The sequence below is a fragment of the Ascaphus truei genome, chromosome 13, assembly GCF_040206685.1.
Source record: "Ascaphus truei isolate aAscTru1 chromosome 13, aAscTru1.hap1, whole genome shotgun sequence".
NCBI lineage: Eukaryota > Metazoa > Chordata > Amphibia > Anura > Ascaphidae > Ascaphus > Ascaphus truei.
In genome coordinates, this window is record NC_134495.1 from 9,817,468 (window position 1) to 9,832,570 (window position 15,103).

General features: G+C 55.3%; 1 protein-coding gene across 1 annotated transcript in view; it reads left to right on the forward strand.

Moving 5' to 3' along the window:
• Positions 1 to 15,103, forward strand: part of RNF10 (ring finger protein 10) — a 44,789-nt gene that overhangs the window by 7,113 nt on the left and 22,573 nt on the right. The window lies entirely within an intron of this gene.

Here is a 15,103-nt window from a genome sequence, read left to right on the forward strand (position 1 = left end):
GCTCTGTAACTGTATGTAAGGCCCAGTGTCACACGCCCGCTCTGTAACTGTATGTAAGGCCCAGTGTCACACGCCCGCTCTGTAACTGTATGTAAGGCCCAGTGTCACACGCCCGCTCTGTAACTGTATGTAAGGCCCAGTGTCACACGCCCGCTCTGTAACTGTATGTAAGGCCCAGTGTCACACGCCCGCTCTGTAACTGTATGTAAGGCCCTGTGTCACACGCCCGCTCTGTAACTGTATGTAAGGCCCAGTGTCACACGCCCGCTCTGTAACTGTATGTAAGGCCCTGTGTCACACGCCCGCTCTGTAACTGTATGTAAGGCCCAGTGTCACACGCCCGCTCTGTAACTGTATGTAAGGCCCAGTGTCACACGCCCGCTCTGTAACTGTATGTAAGGCCCAGTGTCACACGCCCGCTCTGTAACTGTATGTAAGGCCAGCCCAGTGTCACACGCCCGCTCTGTAACTGTATGTAAGGCCCTGTGTCACACGCCCGCTCTGTAACTGTATGTAAGGCCCAGTGTCACACGCCCGCTCTGTAACTGTATGTAAGGCCCAGTGTCACACGCCCGCTCTGTAACTGTATGTAAGGCCCAGTGTCACACGCCCGCTCTGTAACTGTATGTAAGGCCCAGTGTCACACGCCCGCTCTGTAACTGTATGTAAGGCCCAGTGTCACACGCCCGCTCTGTAACTGTATGTAAGGCCAGCCCAGTGTCACACGCCCGCTCTGTAACTGTATGTAAGGCCTGTGTCACACGCCCGCTCTGTAACTGTATGTAAGGCCCAGTGTCACACGCCCGCTCTGTAACTGTATGTAAGGCCCAGTGTCACACGCCCGCTCTGTAACTGTATGTAAGGCCAGTGTCACACGCCCGCTCTGTAACTGTATGTAAGGCCCAGTGTCACACGCCCGCTCTGTAACCGTATGTAAGGCCCAGTGTCACACGCCCGCTCTGTAACTGTATGTAAGGCCAGCCCAGTGTCACACGCCCGCTCTGTAACTGTATGTAAGGCCCAGTGTCACACGCCCGCTCTGTAACTGTATGTAAGGCCCAGTGTCACACGCCCGCTCTGTAACTGTATGTAAGGCCCAGTGTCACACGCCCGCTCTGTAACTGTATGTAAGGCCCAGTGTCACACGCCCGCTCTGTAACTGTATGTAAGGCCCAGTGTCACACGCCCGCTCTGTAACTGTATGTAAGGCCCAGTGTCACACGCCCGCTCTGTAACTGTATGTAAGGCCCAGTGTCACACGCCCGCTCTGTAACTGTATGTAAGGCCCAGTGTCACACGCCCGCTCTGTAACTGTATGTAAGGCCCAGTGTCACACGCCCGCTCTGTAACTGTATGTAAGGCCCAGTGTCACACGCCCGCTCTGTAACTGTATGTAAGGCCCTGTGTCACACGCCCGCTCTGTAACTGTATGTAAGGCCCAGTGTCACACGCCCGCTCTGTAACTGTATGTAAGGCCCAGTGTCACACGCCCGCTCTGTAACTGTATGTAAGGCCCAGTGTCACACGCCCGCTCTGTAACTGTATGTAAGGCCAGTGTCACACGCCCGCTCTGTAACTGTATGTAAGGCCCTGTGTCACACGCCCGCTCTGTAACTGTATGTAAGGCCCAGTGTCACACGCCCGCTCTGTAACTGTATGTAAGGCCCAGTGTCACACGCCCGCTCTGTAACCGTATGTAAGGCCAGTGTCACACGCCCGCTCTGTAACTGTATGTAAGGCCCAGTGTCACACGCCCGCTCTGTAACTGTATGTAAGGCCCAGTGTCACACGCCCGCTCTGTAACTGTATGTAAGGCCCAGTGTCACACGCCCGCTCTGTAACTGTATGTAAGGCCCAGTGTCACACGCCCGCTCTGTAACTGTATGTAAGGCCCAGTGTCACACGCCCGCTCTGTAACTGTATGTAAGGCCCAGTGTCACACGCCCGCTCTGTAACTGTATGTAAGGCCCTGTGTCACACGCCCGCTCTGTAACTGTATGTAAGGCCAGTGTCACACGCCCGCTCTGTAACTGTATGTAAGGCCCTGTGTCACACGCCCGCTCTGTAACTGTATGTAAGGCCCAGTGTCACACGCCCGCTCTGTAACTGTATGTAAGGCCCAGTGTCACACGCCCGCTCTGTAACTGTATGTAAGGCCCAGTGTCACACGCCCGCTCTGTAACTGTATGTAAGGCCCAGTGTCACACGCCCGCTCTGTAACTGTATGTAAGGCCCAGTGTCACACGCCCGCTCTGTAACTGTATGTAAGGCCCAGTGTCACACGCCCGCTCTGTAACTGTATGTAAGGCCCTGTGTCACACGCCCGCTCTGTAACTGTATGTAAGGCCCAGTGTCACACGCCCGCTCTGTAACTGTATGTAAGGCCCAGTGTCACACGCCCGCTCTGTAACTGTATGTAAGGCCCAGTGTCACACGCCCGCTCTGTAACTGTATGTAAGGCCCTGTGTCACACGCCCGCTCTGTAACTGTATGTAAGGCCCAGTGTCACACGCCCGCTCTGTAACCGTATGTAAGGCCCTGTGTCACACGCCCGCTCTGTAACTGTATGTAAGGCCCTGTGTCACACGTCCGCTCTGTAACTGTATGTAAGGCCCAGTGTCACACGCCCGCTCTGTAACTGTATGTAAGGCCCAGTGTCACACGCCCGCTCTGTAACTGTATGTAAGGCCCAGTGTCACACGCCCGCTCTGTAACTGTATGTAAGGCCCAGTGTCACACGCCCGCTCTGTAACTGTATGTAAGGCCCAGTGTCACACGCCCGCTCTGTAACTGTATGTAAGGCCCAGTGTCACACGCCCGCTCTGTAACCGTATGTAAGGCCCAGTGTCACACGCCCGCTCTGTAACCGTATGTAAGGCCCAGTGTCACACGCCCGCTCTGTAACTGTATGTAAGGCCCAGTGTCACACGCCCGCTCTGTAACCGTATGTAAGGCCCAGTGTCACACGCCCGCTCTGTAACCGTATGTAAGGCCCAGTGTCACACGCCCGCTCTGTAACCGTATGTAAGGCCCAGTGTCACACGCCCGCTCTGTAACTGTATGTAAGGCCCTGTGTCACACGCCCGCTCTGTAACTGTATGTAAGGCCCTGTGTCACACGCCCACTCTGTAACTGTATGTAAGGCCCTGTGTCACACGCCCGCTCTGTAACTGTATGTAAGGCCCAGTGTCACACGCCCGCTCTGTAACTGTATGTAAGGCCCTGTGTCACACGCCCGCTCTGTAACTGTATGTAAGGCCAGTGTCACACGCCCGCTCTGTAACTGTATGTAAGGCCCAGTGTCACACGCCCGCTCTGTAACTGTATGTAAGGCCCAGTGTCACACGCCCGCTCTGTAACTGTATGTAAGGCCAGTGTCACACGCCCGCTCTGTAACTGTATGTAAGGCCCAGTGTCACACGCCCGCTCTGTAACTGTATGTAAGGCCAGTGTCACACGCCCACTCTGTAACTGTATGTAAGGCCCAGTGTCACACGCCCGCTCTGTTACTGTATGTAAGGCCCTGTGTCACACGCCCGCTCTGTAACTGTATGTAAGGCCCTGTGTCACACGCCCGCTCTGTAACCGTATGTAAGGCCCAGTGTCACACGCCCGCTCTGTAACTGTATGTAAGGCCCAGTGTCACACGCCCGCTCTGTAACTGTATGTAAGGCCAGTGTCACACGCCCGCTCTGTAACTGTATGTAAGGCCCTGTGTCACACGCCCACTCTGTAACTGTATGTAAGGCCCAGTGTCACACGCCCGCTCTGTAACTGTATGTAAGGCCCAGTGTCACACGCCCGCTCTGTAACTGTATGTAAGGCCCAGTGTCACACGCCCGCTCTGTAACTGTATGTAAGGCCCAGTGTCACACGCCCGCTCTGTAACTGTATGTAAGGCCCAGTGTCACACGCCCGCTCTGTAACTGTATGTAAGGCCCAGTGTCACACGCCCGCTCTGTAACTGTATGTAAGGCCCAGTGTCACACGCCCGCTCTGTAACCGTATGTAAGGCCCAGTGTCACACGCCCGCTCTGTAACCGTATGTAAGGCCCAGTGTCACACGCCCGCTCTGTAACCGTATGTAAGGCCCAGTGTCACACGCCCGCTCTGTAACTGTATGTAAGGCCCTGTGTCACACGCCCGCTCTGTAACTGTATGTAAGGCCCTGTGTCACACGCCCACTCTGTAACTGTATGTAAGGCCCTGTGTCACACGCCCGCTCTGTAACTGTATGTAAGGCCCAGTGTCACACGCCCGCTCTGTAACTGTATGTAAGGCCCTGTGTCACACGCCCGCTCTGTAACTGTATGTAAGGCCAGTGTCACACGCCCGCTCTGTAACTGTATGTAAGGCCCAGTGTCACACGCCCGCTCTGTAACTGTATGTAAGGCCCAGTGTCACACGCCCGCTCTGTAACTGTATGTAAGGCCCTGTGTCACACGCCCGCTCTGTAACTGTATGTAAGGCCCAGTGTCACACGCCCGCTCTGTAACTGTATGTAAGGCCCAGTGTCACACGCCCGCTCTGTAACTGTATGTAAGACCCAGTGTCACACGCCCGCTCTGTAACTGTATGTAAGGCCCTGTGTCACACGCCCGCTCTGTAACTGTATGTAAGGCCCAGTGTCACACGCCCGCTCTGTAACTGTATGTAAGGCCCAGTGTCACACGCCCGCTCTGTAACTGTATGTAAGGCCCAGTGTCACACGCCCGCTCTGTAACTGTATGTAAGGCCCAGTGTCACACGCCCGCTCTGTAACCGTATGTAAGGCCCAGTGTCACACGCCCGCTCTGTAACTGTATGTAAGGCCCAGTGTCACACGCCCGCTCTGTAACTGTATGTAAGGCCCAGTGTCACACGCCCGCTCTGTAACTGTATGTAAGGCCCAGTGTCACACGCCCGCTCTGTAACTGTATGTAAGGCCCAGTGTCACACGCCCGCTCTGTAACTGTATGTAAGGCCCAGTGTCACACGCCCGCTCTGTAACTGTATGTAAGGCCCTGTGTCACACGCCCGCTCTGTAACTGTATGTAAGGCCCAGTGTCACACGCCCGCTCTGTAACTGTATGTAAGGCCAGTGTCACACGCCCGCTCTGTAACCGTATGTAAGGCCCAGTGTCACACGCCCGCTCTGTAACTGTATGTAAGGCCCAGTGTCACACGCCCGCTCTGTAACTGTATGTAAGGCCAGTGTCACACGCCCGCTCTGTAACTGTATGTAAGGCCCAGTGTCACACGCCCGCTCTGTAACTGTATGTAAGGCCCAGTGTCACACGCCCGCTCTGTAACCGTATGTAAGGCCCAGTGTCACACGCCCGCTCTGTAACTGTATGTAAGGCCCTGTGTCACACGCCCGCTCTGTAACTGTATGTAAGGCCCAGTGTCACACGCCCGCTCTGTAACTGTATGTAAGGCCCAGTGTCACACGCCCGCTCTGTAACTGTATGTAAGGCCCAGTGTCACACGCCCGCTCTGTAACTGTATGTAAGGCCAGTGTCACACGCCCGCTCTGTAACTGTATGTAAGGCCAGTGTCACACGCCCGCTCTGTAACTGTATGTAAGGCCCTGTGTCACACGCCCGCTCTGTAACTGTATGTAAGGCCAGCCCAGTGTCACACGCCCGCTCTGTAACTGTATGTAAGGCCCAGTGTCACACGCCCGCTCTGTAACTGTATGTAAGGCCCAGTGTCACACGCCCGCTCTGTAACTGTATGTAAGGCCCAGTGTCACACGCCCGCTCTGTAACTGTATGTAAGGCCCAGTGTCACACGCCCACTCTGTAACTGTATGTAAGGCCAGTGTCACACGCCCGCTCTGTAACTGTATGTAAGGCCCTGTGTCACACGCCCGCTCTGTAACTGTATGTAAGGCCAGCCCAGTGTCACACGCCCGCTCTGTAACTGTATGTAAGGCCCAGTGTCACACGCCCGCTCTGTAACTGTATGTAAGGCCCAGTGTCACACGCCCGCTCTGTAACTGTATGTAAGGCCCAGTGTCACACGCCCGCTCTGTAACTGTATGTAAGGCCCAGTGTCACACGCCCGCTCTGTAACCGTATGTAAGGCCCTGTGTCACACGCCCGCTCTGTAACTGTATGTAAGGCCAGTGTCACACGCCCGCTCTGTAACTGTATGTAAGGCCCAGTGTCACACGCCCGCTCTGTAACCGTATGTAAGGCCCAGTGTCACACGCCCGCTCTGTAACTGTATGTAAGGCCAGTGTCACACGCCCGCTCTGTAACCGTATGTAAGGCCCTGTGTCACACGCCCGCTCTGTAACCGTATGTAAGGCCCAGTGTCACACGTCCGCTCTGTAACTGTATGTAAGGCCCAGTGTCACACGCCCGCTCTGTAACTGTATGTAAGGCCCAGTGTCACACGCCCGCTCTGTAACTGTATGTAAGGCCCAGTGTCACACGGCCGCTCTGTAACTGTATGTAAGGCCCTGTGTCACACGCCCGCTCTGTAACTGTATGTAAGGCCCAGTGTCACACGCCCGCTCTGTAACTGTATGTAAGGCCCAGTGTCACACGCCCGCTCTGTAACCTGTATGTAAGGCCCAGTGTCACACGCCCGCTCTGTAACTGTATGTAAGGCCATCCATGTCACACGCCCGCTCTGTAACTGTATGTAAGGCCCAGTGTCACACGCCCGCTCTGTAACTGTATGTAAGGCCCAGTGTCACACGCCCGCTCTGTAACTGTATGTAAGGCCCTGTGTCACACGCCCGCTCTGTAACTGTATGTAAGGCCCTGTGTCACACGCCCGCTCTGTAACTGTATGTAAGGCCCTGTGTCACACGCCCGCTCTGTAACTGTATGTAAGGCCCAGTGTCACACGCCCCGCTCTGTAACTGTATGTAAGGCCCAGTGTCACACGCCCGCTCTGTAACTGTATGTAAGGCCATCCAATGTCACACGCCCGCTCTGTAACTGTATGTAAGGCCCAGTGTCACACGCCCGCTCTGTAACTGTATGTAAGGCCAGTGTCACACGCCCGCTCTGTAACTGTATGTAAGGCCCAGTGTCACACGCCCGCTCTGTAACTGTATGTAAGGCCCAGTGTCACACGCCCGCTCTGTAACTGTATGTAAGGCCCAGTGTCACACGCCCGCTCTGTAACTGTATGTAAGGCCCAGTGTCACACGCCCGCTCTGTAACTGTATGTAAGGCCAGTGTCACACGCCCGCTCTGTAACCGTATGTAAGGCCCAGTGTCACACGCCCGCTCTGTAACTGTATGTAAGGCCCAGTGTCACACGCCCGCTCTGTAACTGTATGTAAGGCCCAGTGTCACACGCCCGCTCTGTAACTGTATGTAAGGCCCAGTGTCACACGCCCGCTCTGTAACTGTATGTAAGGCCAGTGTCACACGCCCGCTCTGTAACTGTATGTAAGGCCCAGTGTCACACGCCCGCTCTGTAACTGTATGTAAGGCCCAGTGTCACACGCCCGCTCTGTAACTGTATGTAAGGCCCAGTGTCACACGCCCGCTCTGTAACTGTATGTAAGGCCCAGTGTCACACGCCCGCTCTGTAACTGTATGTAAGGCCCAGTGTCACACGCCCGCTCTGTAACTGTATGTAAGGCCAGTGTCACACGCCCGCTCTGTAACCGTATGTAAGGCCCAGTGTCACACGCCCGCTCTGTAACTGTATGTAAGGCCCAGTGTCACACGCCCGCTCTGTAACTGTATGTAAGGCCCTGTGTCACACGCCCGCTCTGTAACTGTATGTAAGGCCCAGTGTCACACGCCCGCTCTGTAACTGTATGTAAGGCCCAGTGTCACACGCCCGCTCTGTAACTGTATGTAAGGCCCAGTGTCACACGCCCGCTCTGTAACTGTATGTAAGGCCCAGTGTCACACGCCCGCTCTGTAACTGTATGTAAGGCCCAGTGTCACACGCCCGCTCTGTAACTGTATGTAAGGCCCAGTGTCACACGCCCGCTCTGTAACTGTATGTAAGGCCAGCCCAGTGTCACACGCCCGCTCTGTAACTGTATGTAAGGCCAGTGTCACACGCCCGCTCTGTAACTGTATGTAAGGCCAGTGTCACACGCCCGCTCTGTAACTGTATGTAAGGCCCTGTGTCACACGCCCGCTCTGTAACTGTATGTAAGGCCCTGTGTCACACGCCCGCTCTGTAACTGTATGTAAGGCCAGTGTCACACGCCCGCTCTGTAACCGTATGTAAGGCCCTGTGTCACACGCCCGCTCTGTAACTGTATGTAAGGCCAGTGTCACACGCCCGCTCTGTAACCGTATGTAAGGCCCAGTGTCACACGCCCGCTCTGTAACTGTATGTAAGGCCCAGTGTCACACGCCCGCTCTGTAACTGTATGTAAGGCCAGCCCAGTGTCACACGCCCGCTCTGTAACTGTATGTAAGGCCCAGTGTCACACGCCCGCTCTGTAACTGTATGTAAGGCCCAGTGTCACACGCCCGCTCTGTAACCGTATGTAAGGCCCAGTGTCACACGCCCGCTCTGTAACTGTATGTAAGGCCCAGTGTCACACGCCCGCTCTGTAACTGTATGTAAGGCCCAGTGTCACACGCCCGCTCTGTAACCGTATGTAAGGCCCAGTGTCACACGCCCGCTCTGTAACTGTATGTAAGGCCCAGTGTCACACGCCCGCTCTGTAACTGTATGTAAGGCCCAGTGTCACACGCCCGCTCTGTAACCGTATGTAAGGCCAGCCCAGTGTCACACGCCCGCTCTGTAACTGTATGTAAGGCCAGTGTCACACGCCCACTCTGTAACTGTATGTAAGGCCCAGTGTCACACGCCCGCTCTGTAACTGTATGTAAGGCCCTGTGTCACACGCCCGCTCTGTAACCGTATGTAAGGCCCAGTGTCACACGCCCGCTCTGTAACTGTATGTAAGGCCCAGTGTCACACGCCCGCTCTGTAACTGTATGTAAGGCCCAGTGTCACACGCCCGCTCTGTAACTGTATGTAAGGCCCAGTGTCACACGCCCGCTCTGTAACTGTATGTAAGGCCCAGTGTCACACGCCCGCTCTGTAACTGTATGTAAGGCCCAGTGTCACACGCCCGCTCTGTAACTGTATGTAAGGCCAGTGTCACACGCCCGCTCTGTAACTGTATGTAAGGCCAGTGTCACACGCCCGCTCTGTAACTGTATGTAAGGCCCTGTGTCACACGCCCGCTCTGTAACTGTATGTAAGGCCCAGTGTCACACGCCCGCTCTGTAACTGTATGTAAGGCCCAGTGTCACACGCCCGCTCTGTAACCGTATGTAAGGCCCAGTGTCACACGCCCGCTCTGTAACTGTATGTAAGGCCCTGTGTCACACGTCCGCTCTGTAACTGTATGTAAGGCCCAGTGTCACACGCCCGCTCTGTAACTGTATGTAAGGCCCAGTGTCACACGCCCGCTCTGTAACTGTATGTAAGGCCAAGTGTCACACGCCCGCTCTGTAACTGTATGTAAGGCCCTGTGTCACACGCCCGCTCTGTAACTGTATGTAAGGCCCAGTGTCACACGCCCGCTCTGTAACTGTATGTAAGGCCCAGTGTCACACGCCCGCTCTGTAACTGTATGTAAGGCCCAGTGTCACACGCCCGCTCTGTAACTGTATGTAAGGCCCAGTGTCACACGCCCGCTCTGTAACCGTATGTAAGGCCCAGTGTCACACGCCCGCTCTGTAACTGTATGTAAGGCCCAGTGTCACACGCCCGCTCTGTAACTGTATGTAAGGCCCAGTGTCACACGCCCGCTCTGTAACCGTATGTAAGGCCCAGTGTCACACGCCCGCTCTGTAACTGTATGTAAGGCCATCCCAGTGTCACACGCCCGCTCTGTAACTGTATGTAAGGCCATCCCAGTGTCACACGCCCGCTCTGTAACTGTATGTAAGGCCCTGTGTCACACGCCCGCTCTGTAACTGTATGTAAGGCCCTGTGTCACACGCCCGCTCTGTAACTGTATGTAAGGCCCAGTGTCACACGCCCGCTCTGTAACTGTATGTAAGGCCCAGTGTCACACGCCCGCTCTGTAACTGTATGTAAGGCCCAGTGTCACACGCCCGCTCTGTAACTGTATGTAAGGCCCAGTGTCACACGCCCGCTCTGTAACTGTATGTAAGGCCCAGTGTCACACGCCCGCTCTGTAACTGTATGTAAGGCCCAGTGTCACACGCCCGCTCTGTAACTGTATGTAAGGCCCAGTGTCACACGCCCGCTCTGTAACTGTATGTAAGGCCCAGTGTCACACGCCCGCTCTGTAACTGTATGTAAGGCCCAGTGTCACACGCCCGCTCTGTAACTGTATGTAAGGCCCAGTGTCACACGCCCGCTCTGTAACCGTATGTAAGGCCCAGTGTCACACGCCCGCTCTGTAACTGTATGTAAGGCCCAGTGTCACACGCCCGCTCTGTAACTGTATGTAAGGCCCAGTGTCACACGCCCGCTCTGTAACCGTATGTAAGGCCCAGTGTCACACGCCCGCTCTGTAACTGTATGTAAGGCCAGTGTCACACGCCCGCTCTGTAACTGTATGTAAGGCCCTGTGTCACACGCCCGCTCTGTAACTGTATGTAAGGCCCAGTGTCACACGCCGCTCTGTAACTGTATGTAAGGCCCAGTGTCACACGCCCGCTCTGTAACTGTATGTAAGGCCCAGTGTCACACGCCCGCTCTGTAACTGTATGTAAGGCCCAGTGTCACACGCCCGCTCTGTAACTGTATGTAAGGCCCAGTGTCACACGCCCGCTCTGTAACTGTATGTAAGGCCCAGTGTCACACGCCCGCTCTGTAACTGTATGTAAGGCCAGTGTCACACGCCCGCTCTGTAACTGTATGTAAGGCCCAGTGTCACACGCCCGCTCTGTAACTGTATGTAAGGCCCAGTGTCACACGCCCGCTCTGTAACTGTATGTAAGGCCCAGTGTCACACGCCCGCTCTGTAACTGTATGTAAGGCCCAGTGTCACACGCCCGCTCTGTAACTGTATGTAAGGCCCAGTGTCACACGCCCGCTCTGTAACTGTATGTAAGGCCAGTGTCACACGCCCGCTCTGTAACTGTATGTAAGGCCCAGTGTCACACGCCCGCTCTGTAACTGTATGTAAGGCCCAGTGTCACACGCCCGCTCTGTAACTGTATGTAAGGCCCAGTGTCACACGCCCGCTCTGTAACTGTATGTAAGGCCCAGTGTCACACGCCCGCTCTGTAACTGTATGTAAGGCCCAGTGTCACACGCCCGCTCTGTAACTGTATGTAAGGCCCAGTGTCACACGCCCGCTCTGTAACTGTATGTAAGGCCCAGTGTCACACGCCCGCTCTGTAACTGTATGTAAGGCCCAGTGTCACACGCCCGCTCTGTAACTGTATGTAAGGCCAGTGTCACACGCCCGCTCTGTAACCGTATGTAAGGCCCAGTGTCACACGCCCGCTCTGTAACTGTATGTAAGGCCCAGTGTCACACGCCCGCTCTGTAACTGTATGTAAGGCCCTGTGTCACACGCCCGCTCTGTAACTGTATGTAAGGCCCAGTGTCACACGCCCGCTCTGTAACTGTATGTAAGGCCCAGTGTCACACGCCCGCTCTGTAACCGTATGTAAGGCCCAGTGTCACACGCCCGCTCTGTAACTGTATGTAAGGCCAGTGTCACACGCCCGCTCTGTAACTGTATGTAAGGCCCAGTGTCACACGCCCGCTCTGTAACTGTATGTAAGGCCCAGTGTCACACGCCCGCTCTGTAACTGTATGTAAGGCCCAGTGTCACACGCCCGCTCTGTAACTGTATGTAAGGCCCAGTGTCACACGCCCGCTCTGTAACTGTATGTAAGGCCCAGTGTCACACGCCCGCTCTGTAACTGTATGTAAGGCCCAGTGTCACACGCCCGCTCTGTAACTGTATGTAAGGCCCAGTGTCACACGCCCGCTCTGTAACTGTATGTAAGGCCCAGTGTCACACGCCCGCTCTGTAACTGTATGTAAGGCCCAGTGTCACACGCCCGCTCTGTAACTGTATGTAAGGCCCAGTGTCACACGCCCGCTCTGTAACTGTATGTAAGGCCATCCAGTGTCACACGCCCGCTCTGTAACTGTATGTAAGGCCCAGTGTCACACGCCCGCTCTGTAACTGTATGTAAGGCCCAGTGTCACACGCCCGCTCTGTAACTGTATGTAAGGCCCAGTGTCACACGCCCGCTCTGTAACTGTATGTAAGGCCCAGTGTCACACGCCCGCTCTGTAACTGTATGTAAGGCCCCAGTGTCACACGCCCGCTCTGTAACTGTATGTAAGGCCCAGTGTCACACGCCCGCTCTGTAACTGTATGTAAGGCCCAGTGTCACACGCCCGCTCTGTAACTGTATGTAAGGCCCAGTGTCACACGCCCGCTCTGTAACTGTATGTAAGGCCCAGTGTCACACGCCCGCTCTGTAACTGTATGTAAGGCCCAGTGTCACACGCCCGCTCTGTAACTGTATGTAAGGCCCAGTGTCACACGCCCGCTCTGTAACTGTATGTAAGGCCCAGTGTCACACGCCCGCTCTGTAACTGTATGTAAGGCCCAGTGTCACACGCCCGCTCTGTAACTGTATGTAAGGCCCAGTGTCACACGCCCGCTCTGTAACTGTATGTAAGGCCCAGTGTCACACGCCCGCTCTGTAACTGTATGTAAGGCCAGTGTCACACGCCCGCTCTGTAACTGTATGTAAGGCCCAGTGTCACACGCCCGCTCTGTAACTGTATGTAAGGCCCAGTGTCACACGCCCGCTCTGTAACTGTATGTAAGGCCCAGTGTCACACGCCCGCTCTGTAACTGTATGTAAGGCCCAGTGTCACACGCCCGCTCTGTAACTGTATGTAAGGCCAGTGTCACACGCCCGCTCTGTAACCTGTATGTAAGGCCCAGTGTCACACGCCCGCTCTGTAACTGTATGTAAGGCCCAGTGTCACACGCCCGCTCTGTAACTGTATGTAAGGCCCAGTGTCACACGCCCGCTCTGTAACTGTATGTAAGGCCCAGTGTCACACGCCCGCTCTGTAACTGTATGTAAGGCCCAGTGTCACACGCCCGCTCTGTAACTGTATGTAAGGCCCAGTGTCACACGCCCGCTCTGTAACTGTATGTAAGGCCCAGTGTCACACGCCCGCTCTGTAACTGTATGTAAGGCCCAGTGTCACACGCCCGCTCTGTAACTGTATGTAAGGCCCAGTGTCACACGCCCGCTCTGTAACTGTATGTAAGGCCCAGTGTCACACGCCCGCTCTGTAACTGTATGTAAGGCCCAGTGTCACACGCCCGCTCTGTAACTGTATGTAAGGCCCAGTGTCACACGCCCGCTCTGTAACTGTATGTAAGGCCCAGTGTCACACGCCCGCTCTGTAACTGTATGTAAGGCCCAGTGTCACACGCCCGCTCTGTAACTGTATGTAAGGCCCAGTGTCACACGCCCGCTCTGTAACCGTATGTAAGGCCCAGTGTCACACGCCCGCTCTGTAACTGTATGTAAGGCCCAGTGTCACACGCCCGCTCTGTAACTGTATGTAAGGCCCAGTGTCACACGCCCGCTCTGTAACTGTATGTAAGGCCCAGTGTCACACGCCCGCTCTGTAACTGTATGTAAGGCCCAGTGTCACACGCCCGCTCTGTAACTGTATGTAAGGCCCAGTGTCACACGCCCGCTCTGTAACTGTATGTAAGGCCCAGTGTCACACGCCCGCTCTGTAACTGTATGTAAGGCCCAGTGTCACACGCCCGCTCTGTAACTGTATGTAAGGCCCAGTGTCACACGCCCGCTCTGTAACTGTATGTAAGGCCCAGTGTCACACGCCCGCTCTGTAACTGTATGTAAGGCCCAGTGTCACACGCCCGCTCTGTAACTGTATGTAAGGCCCAGTGTCACACGCCCGCTCTGTAACTGTATGTAAGGCCCAGTGTCACACGCCCGCTCTGTAACTGTATGTAAGGCCAGTGTCACACGCCCGCTCTGTAACTGTATGTAAGGCCAGTGTCACACGCCCGCTCTGTAACTGTATGTAAGGCCCTGTGTCACACGCCCGCTCTGTAACTGTATGTAAGGCCCAGTGTCACACGCCCGCTCTGTAACTGTATGTAAGGCCCAGTGTCACACGCCCGCTCTGTAACCTGTATGTAAGGCCCAGTGTCACACGCCCGCTCTGTAACTGTATGTAAGGCCCTGTGTCACACGCCGCTCTGTAACTGTATGTAAGGCCCAGTGTCACACGCCCGCTCTGTAACTGTATGTAAGGCCCAGTGTCACACGCCCGCTCTGTAACTGTATGTAAGGCCAGTGTCACACGCCCGCTCTGTAACTGTATGTAAGGCCCAGTGTCACACGCCCGCTCTGTAACTGTATGTAAGGCCCAGTGTCACACGCCCGCTCTGTAACTGTATGTAAGGCCCAGTGTCACACGCCCGCTCTGTAACTGTATGTAAGGCCCAGTGTCACACGCCCGCTCTGTAACTGTATGTAAGGCCCAGTGTCACACGCCCGCTCTGTAACTGTATGTAAGGCCCAGTGTCACACGCCCGCTCTGTAACTGTATGTAAGGCCCAGTGTCACACGCCCGCTCTGTAACTGTATGTAAGGCCCAGTGTCACACGCCCGCTCTGTAACTGTATGTAAGGCCCAGTGTCACACGCCCGCTCTGTAACTGTATGTAAGGCCCAGTGTCACACGCCCGCTCTGTAACTGTATGTAAGGCCCAGTGTCACACGCCCGCTCTGTAACTGTATGTAAGGCCCAGTGTCACACGCCCGCTCTGTAACTGTATGTAAGGCCCAGTGTCACACGCCCGCTCTGTAACTGTATGTAAGGCCCAGTGTCACACGCCCGCTCTGTAACTGTATGTAAGGCCCAGTGTCACACGCCCGCTCTGTAACTGTATGTAAGGCCCAGTGTCACACGCCCGCTCTGTAACTGTATGTAAGGCCAGTGTCACACGCCCGCTCTGTAACTGTATGTAAGGCCAGTGTCACACGCCCGCTCTGTAACGTATGTAAGGCCAGTGTCACACGCCCGCTCTGTAACTGTATGTAAGGCCCAGTGTCACACGCCCGCTCTGTAACTGTATGTAAGGCCCAGTGTCACACGCCCGCTCTGTA